A 12,671-nucleotide genomic window follows, 5' to 3' on the forward strand; every position below is an offset into this window, starting at 1 on the left:
AACGGTTAGATTAGGATTGTTTGGTACAGCAGACACTAGTGGATCGCTAGTGTCTGAAAGCTAAATAAGGGCAAACGAAGTGGTAGAAACCCTTTAAACATATTTAAAGGTTTTGATCATATAACTATGGAGACAAAAGTCAGAGATTGGGAAACTGGAGCATTTTAGGGTAGTAATGAGCGATGGAACAAGAAATGCAGGTTGGGTCATCTTTCTAGCATTTACTTGTCTAAGAAATGAAGTGACATTAAAATGATTAGTAATAGGTCAATAAGAGGGCGTTAAGGCCCTCATACTCATTATATTATTGTTGGTTGTACTGCCTGTCTACTGGTGGGAATGGCTAATAATCTAATTTGTATTGGGAAATCCCAACTCTGCCCTGACAGATGATATTGGGCTTATTTAGTTTTACCACCCAACCTTTTATTCTCTTAGAAGATAAAACATCACCAGAGGTGTCTGGCAGAGCCTTCTCTTTTCTCACCATTGAAAACACATACAAACGTAGCCAAACTGAGCATGTACACATAAACACTTAGCCAAACCGAGCATGTACCATATTTTTTGCTTTATAAAGATGTACATATAAAGTGAAAATGGCAGTGCATCTTATAAAGCTAATACTAGTGAGTGCTTCCATTACAGAATCGCTCATTAGAATGCAGGAAGCTCGGGGAGTGTTGACTGTAGAGTTACTAGTGCTGGTTGTACTCACCACTCTCTGGTCTTCTTACGGGCGCCCTCTGTGTTGGGTTCTAACTGCTCATAGCATCAGGACAAAGTGCACATAGACATACACTATGGTGAGTGCAGGAAGAGTGTGCCGTCCGGAGCAAGACAGATACGTTTATTTTTATTTATTTTACTGTCTGATCTGATGAAGATTGGGGGTCTTTTTGGGGTGTCTTATCTGGGGTCTGATTGGAGGGTCTGTTCTGAGGTCTGATAACGATTGGGGTCTGATCCGAGGGTCAGGTCTGAGGTCTGATAAAGATTGGAGTGTCTGATCTGAGGTCTGATAACGACTGGGGGTCTGATCGGAGGATCTGGTCTGAGGTCTGATAAAGATTAGGGGTCTGATCTAAGATCTGATGAACATTGGGGGTATGATTGGGGGGTCTAATCTGAGGTCTGAGGAACATTTTCAGTCTGATACGAGGTATGCAGATTTTTTTTTCTGGTTTTCCTCCTCTAAAACTTAGGTGCTTCTTATTAACAGGTGTATCTTACAAAGCAAAAAACACAGTATATGTATCGGGAGGGAGAATGATAAAGATAGCTGTTGGTCAAAAGATCATTCAGATGGCAGCTATTAAAGGTGTATGGGCATCTTTAGGGTTTACATTTTATTTTTTTACAGCAAAGAGAGATGAAATTTTTTCCACATAATGAGTTTGTCATGAGCCTCCTTAGGTTCATTCTCTATCACAATCAGTTTTTATTCCCAGCTTAGAGGCGTGGCCCATCTCAGGGGCGTGGCCATGTGGAGTCCATGCGCGCCATTTTATGCCAACCTGTACCTGGGCTGGTGGGAGAAAGAAACAGTGTTTGGAGATCTTCTGTCACGGTCCTCTTATATTTCGATGTGGCTTAGGTACATCGATAATGTGCTGATTCTCTGGACAGGGACAGTGGAACAATATAGTGAATTTGTCAAGGCCCTAAATACTAACAAATGTGGCTTGTTTTTCACTTCTGAGATTAATTCCTCTCAAATAACTTTTCTCAATTTGAATATCATGAAGACTGAGGATGTTAAAATTCATACCAGCCTATTTCGCAAACAAGCAGCAACTAAAAGCCTGTTGCAGTGGGATAGCTGTCATCCTCTTCCTTTAAAGATAGGGATACCAAAGGAGCAGTATCTCAGGGTTAGATGCAACTGTTCTTCCATCTCAGATTTTTGCATAAAAGCTAAAGACCTAGAGAGTAGGTTTTTTGAGGCGAGAGTATCCCCACAAAGTTTTTGCAGCCGCTTACCAACACTCGGTCGCATGTGCCCGTGAGTCCTTCCTTAATCCAAGAAAGAGACAGGGGGCTGATGAACGGATTCACTTTATAGCAACTATTGATGCAGCTAACAGAGTGATCCAAAACGGCCAAATGTAACCTATCGTAGGGGGCGCAATTTGAAGGATAGACTAGTTTATAGCTTCTTTCAGACTCCGCGTCCAGATACCTGGCAGACCAACCCCATGCAAGGGACTTTCCATTGTAGTGGCTGTGTGGCGTGTGATTTGATTAAACTAGGCCGCTCTTTTATAAGTACGACCACCTCTAGATCCTACACTATCAGTTGTTTCGTGAACTGCAGATCCTCTGGCCTTGTGTACTTGGCGACATATTTTTGTGGCTTGCAATACATTGGAAAAACGATCTGTGAGTTTCACAAGAGGATTGGCGAACATCTAAATGATATTAAGAAAAACGCAGATACTCCTATTGCACGCCATATCAATTTATACCATCCTGGAGATGTACGATTAATCCTATTTCAAGGGATTGAGATCGTAAGACCATTCCCGAGAGGAGGCAATTTTGACCAATGTGTCCTCCAGAAAGAAGACCAGTGGACCTTTAGGCAGAACACGGTGTGACCTATAGGCTTAAATTATCATATTTCATTTGCCTGCTTCATTGATCAATAAATTGATACCTTCTCTGTGAAAAATATGAGATTATTTGCGATATAGGATCATATATGGCTTATCTATATACTTTGTGGGTCTGCCGATATTGTAACAATAAGGCCTCTTTCACACGGGCGTCAGTTTTTTTGCCCGGATAAGAGCCGGGTGCGTTGCGGGAAAATGCGTGATTTTTTCTGCGCGAGTGCAAAACATTGTCATGCGTTGCACTCGCGTGAGAAAAATCGCGCATGTTTGGTACCCAAACCCGAACTTCTTTATAGAAGTTCGGGCTTGGAATTGATGTTCGGAAGATTGTATTATTTTCCCTTATAACATGGTTATAAGGGAAAATAATAGCATTCTGAATACAGAATGCATAGTAAACCAGCGCTAGAGGGGTTAAAAAAATAAATAAAAAATTTAACTCACCTTAGTCCACTTGATCACGAAGGCCGGCATCTCCTTGTGTCTCCTCTGCGCTGAAGTTGAACAGGACCTGGGGTGAGCTTCTCCATTAAATATCGGTTAAGGACCTTCGATGACGTCACTCCGGTCATCACATGGTCTTTTACCATGGTGAATCACCATGGTAAAAGATCATGTGACGTACCATGTGATGACCGGAGTGACGTCATCGAAGGTCCTTAACCGATATTTAATGGAGAAGCTCACCCCAGGTCCTGTTCAACTTCAGCGCAGAGGAGACACAAGGAGATTTTTTAACCCCTCTAGCGCTGGTTTACTATGCATTCTGTATTCAGAATGCTATTATTTTCCCTTATAACCATGTTATAAGGGAAAATAATAATGATCGGGTCTCCATCCCGATCGTCTCCTAGCAACCGTGCGTGCAAATCGCACAGCATCCGTACTTGCTTGCGGATGCCATCCGATTTTCACACACCCCATTCACTTCTATGGGGCCTGCGTCACGTCAAAATCGGACAATATAGAGCATGCTGCGATTTCAACTGAACGCACAAGTGATGCGTTAACAACATCGCTCGTGTGCACAGCCCCATAGAAATGAATGGGTCAGGATTTAGTGCGGGTGCCATACGTTCACCGCACGGATCGCACCCGCACGGAAAACTCGCCCGTGTGAAAGGGGCCTAACAGTTACATCAAGGGAATGGAATAATATTGACACTTTGTTGTGCAGTCCCTGTCTGTCTGTTTAATATTGCTTGCCCTCCGATCTGGAGCACTATATATGTATACAGTATATGTTTGCACCTGCCTGCTTTTACTATTAATTTAGATACCTATATATATCTATATATCCCGGCATTGTGACATGTCCAGCCTATTATATCCCCCTCTATCTATGTAAGGCGGATGGGCGTTTTCATCCTTGTGGGACCGTGATATGCAGGCGGACGAACGTTCCCTCCTGCTAAGTTTTCATTGGACCCATGCCTGCCCAGCCTCCTGGGGGTGTGTTCTTCCCCCTATATAAGGCAGCACTCGAAGTGGCCGTACACGGCTGTCATAGCGCCGCTTACGCTTGGCGGCGTACTTGCTACTGTACTCCACATGCACTTTACCTTGCTCCTCCTGATGACTCTTGAATAAAACGCGTCGAGCATTATTTGAGCTGCTGTATGGGAGTTAAAATTTAGTTGGGGGGAGGAAGTTAGGTCTGTGGAAAGTGCTTGATATCTGGGTGGTCAAAAGCTACATACAACTGACTAACCCAGAACAGCCTAGTCTGTTTAGCCCTACATAAGCTGGTCACACTTTGCAGCTAGGGGCATACCATGACCAGCGTTTTCCAGACTACATACACTATCCACCCATCTACCCCCCCCCCCCCATTTTTGTTTTGTTTTTGTGGTGACAGCTAATTGTTATTTTTTTCTGGCACTCTATTACACATTCATTGGCTGGGACACTTGACTAAGTGCATCTTGGGAAGGAAGTGACTTTCATTTAGCACTCTTTCCTTGATGCCCCTAGCCCTGAAAGGATTAAAATAATTTGTGGATTTTTGACAAAACTTTCCCACTTTTTAAGTGATTAATAAAAAAGTATATGTTTTTAGTGCTTTCCCTTTTCATGACAAATCTTACATATGAAAACTCACACTTTTTCGATATTAGTTTAAACAGTGAGACGTCTTCATATAACTTACAATGGGATCCTCCTGAACGTTATCTGTGTATCGAAATCAAAATGGCTTTTATATTTATTTGAGTTTCTCTCTGCCTAGCTGTAATAGAATACATAGCTTCCTAGCATGTGACTTCAGATCCACTGTTTTTCAGACAGGAAAATAATTAAAATAAGAGATGGGGGCGAATACAAAGATCATTCCGACTGGCTGGTGCATTATATTAAAGGGGTTGTTTTTTGGCAAACTCCCCCACTTGGCCAAACAAATAAAAGACTTACCTGCTTCATGGCACAGGCTCCTTCTACTCCAGGCATGTGACTCTTCGATGGGCTCCCTTGATGTCTACATCCGGTTTGACATCACTGCAGCGAATCAATGGCATGGCGGTTACCAGCTCCCCTTACATAATGACAAATGGTCATATGACGCAAGGGGATCTAGTGTCTGTCGCAGCCAGTGATAGACTGCAGCAATGTCAAACCAGATGTTGACATCGAGGCAACCCAGCTGAGCATTGCAGGCAAGCAGGTAAGTCATCTTTTCTTTACAGGTCCGGCTAACCCCCTTTAAGCATGTTCCATGCAAACAAAAATTTGTATTACATGGCTCCATGTAAAGAGAAAAAAAAACAAGGATGCCAAGATATATACAGTATATAGGAGTGAAAGGATGTATTACCATCTTAGAGGAGTTCCCCTAACAATAGGCAAAGGGGAGATTTTTATTTTTTAAGTTACAAAAATTTTAACGATAATAAAGCAATATTCTATGTCAAATGCTCCAATGAGTATTGCAGAAAGCAGCAGTTAAAAATGGTGTTAAAAATGGATCACAATTTAAAAAAAAAAATTAATATATGGTGTGTTAGAAAGGAAGCGCTTGAAGCAGTGTAACAGCAGGTGCAAAATGACTAAAATAATAGGACATTACATAATGAAATGTTAACAACTCCATAAAATACCTCTTCTTGCCTGCAAAATAGTTTTACATAATTGTTGTACATCTATTCCAGGCTGTTCTTTCAAATTTCCCAGATGAAAGTTAAAAGATGTGAAATTTAATGAAAGCAATGAGGTTTAACACTCATGTCCACCGTAGACAAGGCCAAAAGAGAGTTATGAAGACTGCTGGATGTAAATGTGTCCTACAGTAAACTACAAGTAATACTTTAGGAAAAAAAGCCAAATGAAAACATTTTAACCCCTCAATACCACATGTTTTCTGGACCGAAATGATCAGTATATTTTAGCTGTCTGTGAAATTTACTATATTTACTCAATATTCCTTATATCTACACATGCTGACAAAACGAGATTATAACTGTGACCAATAAGGAAGATCAATAAAATAAACACCATGTATGCAAACAGGTATAGTAATGATAATTCCTAGGGAGTCGTTCTTAAAGAGGGTTTCTGGGACTCCTATATTGATAACCTATGCTCAGAATAGGGTTATCCATATCTGATCGGTGTGGCTCTGACTCCTGGCACGCCCACCAATCAGCTGTTTGAAAAGGCTGCAGTACTCAAGTGCTGTAACCTCCTCAACATCAGTGTTGAACATTGTACAGCGGGTATACTTGGCACTGCAGCTCAGGGCCATTAACTTGAATGGGACTGATCTGCAACTAAGGTATGTGACCGTTAACGTGGTGTCACTGGCCCTGGAAGAGGCTGCTGCACTCGTTGGAGCGCCAAGACCTCGTCAACAGCTGATCTGTGGGGCAGCCCCAGGAGTCGGAACCCCACCATCAGATATTGATGACCTAACTCAAGGATAGGTCATCAGCATATGAATCCCAGAAAACCCCTTTACCTTACTTAAAATAGGAAATTTCACAATTTCTTCACAATTAAATGACATCAAGAGTAAAATAGGATCAAACATTTCTATATACTAACCTAGATACAATAATTTAAAGACAATGAAGGGCGATGAAGGACCAGTAATAAACAGCAAATGTAATAGTAATATACTCATCATAATACATGTAAAAATGTAAAGCCAGAGATTTATTAAGAGGTAAACTCATAGATATTTTTTGCATTTTTTAAACAAATAGAAATATATCTAAAGGCTCCCATACTACATCCAACACCATCCAACTACCCCCTAGACCAGGGATGCACAACCTGCTGCCCGGGGGCCATATACAGCCCTCGATACCATTCTGTGCGGCCCCCAATCATCTGGTAACAGATATGTATGTCTATGTCTTGTGGCTGCTCACATGTATCTTTCATGTATTTTCCCATTAGATGGGATTACTAGAAGTATAACTAGACATTTATGATATATATGATGAGTTCACGGGCCCCGTTCCTGGAAATTAATAGAGCAGCTTGTCGAGCATATTTTGTGCAAGTCCACTACTAGAAATAGCTGAACTCTGTACTCTGTATATTTCCAGCAGTCCCATAGAGAATATAATGGAGCTGTATGGACACGTTGCTCCATTCATTTCAGGGTATGGTGCCCCTATTCTTATAGACGTGGGGTTCCTAATTAATCCTGTTGATAGGGGGTAACTTTTTATCACTGGAATCCCTTTAGAGCAGTAGAACAGAGCCAAGGTCACAACTATAGGCACAGTACACTATGTAACTGTCTCACAGAAAAGCTACAAAGACAGCCCTGCCAAGGAGAGAGGATATGTTCTGGCAAGGGCTTACTCATAGTCAAACAAATTCAGAGAGGCATTATACATCTGTGTTCTATAACTAACATTGTGTGATTCTATATATTTTACATATTTAGTGCATAGTACAGAATATTTTCAATAAAAAGGTGCTCATATTACATACTGGTTTGATCAACTGAAATCGAGTACCAGTCCTCCTTCCCACATCTATAGTACTTGTAATAAGGTTGCATTTCTGGCCAAGTAGATTTAAGTAACTCTAGAAACTTTCTTGAATCCTGCAAACAGCACGGTTGTTACCATGTGCTCTGTTATGTTCTCTACATGCGGAGGAGCTCAGTGTATTGATGTCACGGACGTTTCTGCGACAGGTGGCAGGAGATCGGTGAGACTGGCAACACGTGGTTTGATCTGACATGTTTTCCATTTGGATCAAATGATGTCTGTGCTGTTTCTGGTGCTTTCCACACCTTCTTTTCCCAGGTGTGGCTATTAGGGTCATTTAACCTTCTCTATTTATAGTTGCTTCCATTGCTCCTTTGAAGTTAAGTCTTTCCTTTCCGTTTTGTATTTTGTTTGTGTTTTGTTTGTTGCATTTCCCTATTGTTTGTATTAGGCCTGAAGGAGACTCCTGTTTGTCCTTCTTCTTGGAGGAACAGGTAGTCTTGTCCCTGCCATTAGTACCAGGGTCCTATAGGGCTTGAAAGAACTCTAGGTATTCCTGCATATGAACTCACCTACCTTTGGGGTCTGTTCATACTGGTAGTCAGTCAGGATTTTGGTTAGGATTTTCACTAGGAGGTGTCCATTTTCCTTCCCTAGTTCTCAGGCCTGATCCCCTGTTCCCCTCTTCCCTCCTATGCTCGGTGTGGTGTTTACCTCCCACAGCAAAGCATGACAATTGACTTTGCTTGTCATTTCATCTGCATGACCCATCTGTCTCCTATAACTCTCTTGTCTCTCTTAAAGTGAAATTTGCATTAAAAAAGCATGACTGACATAAAAAGAGAAAGTTTCAAGCAGCATTCACTGTAGTATAAAAAAAGCAAAACCATTTACCTGACAGGTGGACGTTGATGCTCCACTTGTGTCTCTTCGGTCTCTGACTGTGTAAAGTTCACTAACCCTTTCTGAAAGAAACAAAAAGCCTTATATATCCATTGCTGTAACTGTCAACAATTAGCAATATACAACTCTTCAAGTAACTCAAACTTTTTTATCCAAATTGTTGTACTATAGTATCTAGATTTCTCAAATCCCCCTTTAAAGACTATGTACACCTTTGGGGTAATATTTTTTTTATTACTGCATTGTACTCATTTTGAGCAAAAAATTATTTTTTTAATTGGTCTTTATTAACAATACGATGCCCTTTTTTCTGTACATAGCTGAGATGCTCTAGAAGTAGCCTCTGGATTTTATCGCTTTTCCGTCACTTGGAGAGCTGAAGGGCTCCTTATCTCTGCTCTCTGACATTATAAACACTCATCATAGCTCAGTTCTTATCTTACTGATAGGAATAGTGCTTAAATAAGTGTTCATGACCTCTTAGTAGTTGGAGATAAGGTTTATTAGATGACCAGCACAAAGTGAAAGTAACAGTCACACAGTTAGAAAAACAGTTAACCCTTTGTGACAGAACGACTCAATATTTTTAATAAAGGCCAATTGAAAATATGATTTTTAGCCAAAAATTTGTAAAATGCAATCATAAACAAAAATTGCCTCTGAAGGTGTACCTAGCCTTTAAAAGGTTGTAAGCTTTGGATGCAAGGAAACCACGAGGTGCCTTCATGTCTAGATTACCAGTCTTTAAAGGGATATTTCAGTGCCATAATATAGCTCTAAATAAAAATAGAGTCTGAGAGAGTAAAAATAGCATTGGGGACACGCCTTAATTATTTCTTCTGCTGTTCAGCTGCTGCTCCCGACTCCTATACTCTCTACTACTTCTTCTTGGCTTGGCACTCTGGAAGCAGCTTTGCTTTGATTAGCTATGAGGGCAGGCCAAGCCATTCCCGATGTGTAGAGCTCAAGAAGAGGGAGAAGAGAGACTTGGGTCCGGAGCAGTGGCCGAACAGCAGCGATGGGGGATTGGTAAGGCAAGTACTCATCCTGTTTGTTATTTCTGCTCTCTCAAACCCTTTTTGTATTCATTATTATTTTACTGGAACACCCCTTTAATCTTTGAGGAAATATCATCATCGTTTTAATTTACCAACAGCACCACCAAAGAGGAAATGAAATGAGCTGGCAGTTTGTGTAATGAATGCTGTCGGTATCTAGGAAGAGAGGCAAACTGCTCTACTAACTCAGAATCCCCTAAACCTAAACGCACAATTCTGTTAAAATGAATAGTAGTGCTAGTGTGGTTAATATAGCAGATATTAAGCCAAACTACACTTAATATAATTATTAATAATGTAATATAAAATATTCATATTTTCTTAAAGTGGACCTGTCAGCTCACATAATAATAATTGTACTCCATATGATAATACAATTCTAGAACATATTTTCTTACATTGTGCGGTTTCACTGTTATCCCTAACAGAGATTTATGAATAAACTGACAACTGGGTGATACCAGTTGGGGATGTGTCCCTTCACAGACAGTCAGGCTTCAATCAGTGTTGACAGTATGAGACTATGTAGAAATACACCCCTTTGACAAGAACAATGGTAACACCTAGTTATCAATGTATTCATCAATTTTCTAGGAGAGAAAGGAGAATACAAGTATTGAATACAAGTATTGATATATCAGGAGTAGGCCTCATGCACACAGCTGTTGCCCGGCCGTGCCCGCTTTGCGGCCCACAAACAGCGGGTCCGCAATATCAAAGATGCGGACCCATTCACTTGAATGGGTCTGCAATCCCGAAGGTGTGGTGCGGAACGGAGGCACGGAACACTACGGAGTGCTTCCATGGGTTTTCTCTCCATGCTTCCGCACAGCCCAAAAAATAAAAATAGATCATATTCAATATTTTTTTTTTTTTTTGCAGTGCAGACAGATCATGGGCCCATTTAAGTTGAATGGGTCTGAAACCGTCTGTGGCAACTGCACGGTCCCCAATGCACGGAACAGCGGGGCAACGGCCATGTGCATGAGGCCTTACTGCACGATACAGAGGAGTTAAAACTTCAGTAGTACAACATTTTGACCACTGACATCTCTGAAGACATGTAAGATTTTTTTTTACATTCTAACTGAAAATCAATCAGATCCGGGAAGCGTGTGCACTTATTATTGCATAGAGTAAATGTAAATTTATATGAATTTAAAATCCTTCCATATGCGCTTTAATAAATCATCAAGGTCAACGTTGTGACATATAGCAAGAGCAGACCGTAACAAACATATATAGCAAAACAGTAAAACAGTAGAATTAGAACTGCTGTCTGTCTGTAAATTACTTGTAACACAGATTTACCTATGTGAATCATTACACTGTATAATCAAACTGCACAGGAACCCCTTCTCGCCGGCTATTAAACTATAATCTTCCAATTGTTTGCAATAAAAATACTGGACTATAAACATTTTCCACATCATACTCCAAAGCACTTGGCACCAAAGGAGGTATTATCACCTCTTTTGTTCAGCAACAGACCCAAACAGTCTTTGCTTACAGCATAACAAACATAGTTTATATGTCTAGCTGAGTACATCGACTGCGACTGATCCTGTATTACTGCATTCAGAAATACACAGTGCTGAGGAAATACTACACTGACTGATACAGAATTCTGCTACAATTCTGATTAGACAGAGGTATGGCATTTAGACACATTCGGAAAAGCTGTAATTGGGAGATTTAATAATGGTCTGGGAATCAATGACTCATCACAATATATTATCTGAGTCATTACCAACAAATTAGTGTGCAGGAATACAGGCAGCCCCAGGCAGTTCGATGTCCAGACCCACTCTGCCTTTCTGATGTCACCTTCCCAGAGTTTAGGCTACTTTACAATGGCTGACAATCAGGGCAAGTATTGGGAAGGCGTGTTCTGAGCAAAGCTTATTCCCTATAATTGCCCTCATCAATCACCCAATGAACAAGGAAACACTTGCTCATTGAAGCAGAGACCATGATCACTGCCCAGAGACAATGACTCTCTATGGGGATGAGTGGCTGGCTGCAGTAGAGTTCAGTTGTCCCCATACAAAGCAGATGAATGCGGCAAGCACCTCTCCTCTGACCAGCAAGCAATTATGGAGAACAAACAGACCTTTCCTGATAATTGCCTACTTATTCGTTGTGTGTAAAGAGATCTTTACTCTTGTTGATTTATGCGCACAACCATGCCAAACTTTAAAACTTCAGGCCATGTGAACCAATAGGGGGACATTTATTTAAAACGTTTACATTTTTAAAACATTATAGTTCAGTGATGTTATGTATTATTGAAGTAAATCTCTAGCCAAAAATTAACAATGCAGCTTTTCGCTCCACACAAAAAAATGCAAAATCACATGCCTCAGGTCTCCTGCTATATGCTAGCTTTTCTCTGATCCATGAGACATAATCAGGGGCTGTACTTGGTTAGTGTCATGAATTACTTAGTCCTAGTCACCTGTATAAATCACAAAGGGTTGAACATGAAGTACAGACCTAAAACAATAACTTTTTTTTTTTTTTTTTTACAGAGTGTGGTAGATTACTATATACAATGGCTTCCTTGCATGGAAAATATTTTTTAATTTCCAATGTTGCTGTAAAAAAATATTTAAAAAAATTTGGTCAACAACATTTTCAGGCAACATGGAATGCGAAGTGTGACTTCTCTTTCATTATGTGGGAGACATTTTTCATGAAAAAAAAAAAAAAAAAAAAAAAAAAAAACTGTAATAAAAAAGTCACCCTTTTATCCAGCTTCTATAAAGACTTATTGGGTCATTTATCAAACTGGTGTAAAGTAGAATTTACACCAGCTTGACAAATGACCCCATAAATATGGTGCTCACATTGTATTTCTCAATGTATTTACACCATATACACCTGATAAATCCCCTGCTCTGCTTCACACAGTACATTATAAAACAGTTTGCCTGCAACTACCGCTAGGGGGAGCTCAGTGTAGAAAATTATCCAATTACCATTGCTGTAAACGGAATATGTCAATGGAATATTTTATTTGCACTGAGCTCCCCCTAGTTGTGGCTGTTGGAAAATGCAGTAACTCTCTGACGAGAACAGTAGGAGCATTTCACCGTTGGCTTCCCCTCCACCAGCCCTCATAGCAGCAGCGTGGGCTGCCTCTATGGAAA

At 40.5% G+C, this 12,671-nt stretch overlaps 1 long non-coding RNA gene across 2 annotated transcripts in view; it reads right to left on the reverse strand.

Annotated features, from left to right (window-relative positions):
* Positions 1-12,671, reverse strand: part of LOC122925449 — a 315,494-nt gene that overhangs the window by 99,217 nt on the left and 203,606 nt on the right. For both annotated transcript variants that reach the window (XR_006387628.1, XR_006387629.1), the window contains exon 3: positions 8,453-8,523. This is a non-coding gene — a long non-coding RNA (uncharacterized LOC122925449). The remainder of the gene's footprint in view (positions 1-8,452; positions 8,524-12,671) is intronic.

This window comes from Bufo gargarizans, chromosome 1 (assembly GCF_014858855.1).
Source record: "Bufo gargarizans isolate SCDJY-AF-19 chromosome 1, ASM1485885v1, whole genome shotgun sequence".
NCBI lineage: Eukaryota > Metazoa > Chordata > Amphibia > Anura > Bufonidae > Bufo > Bufo gargarizans.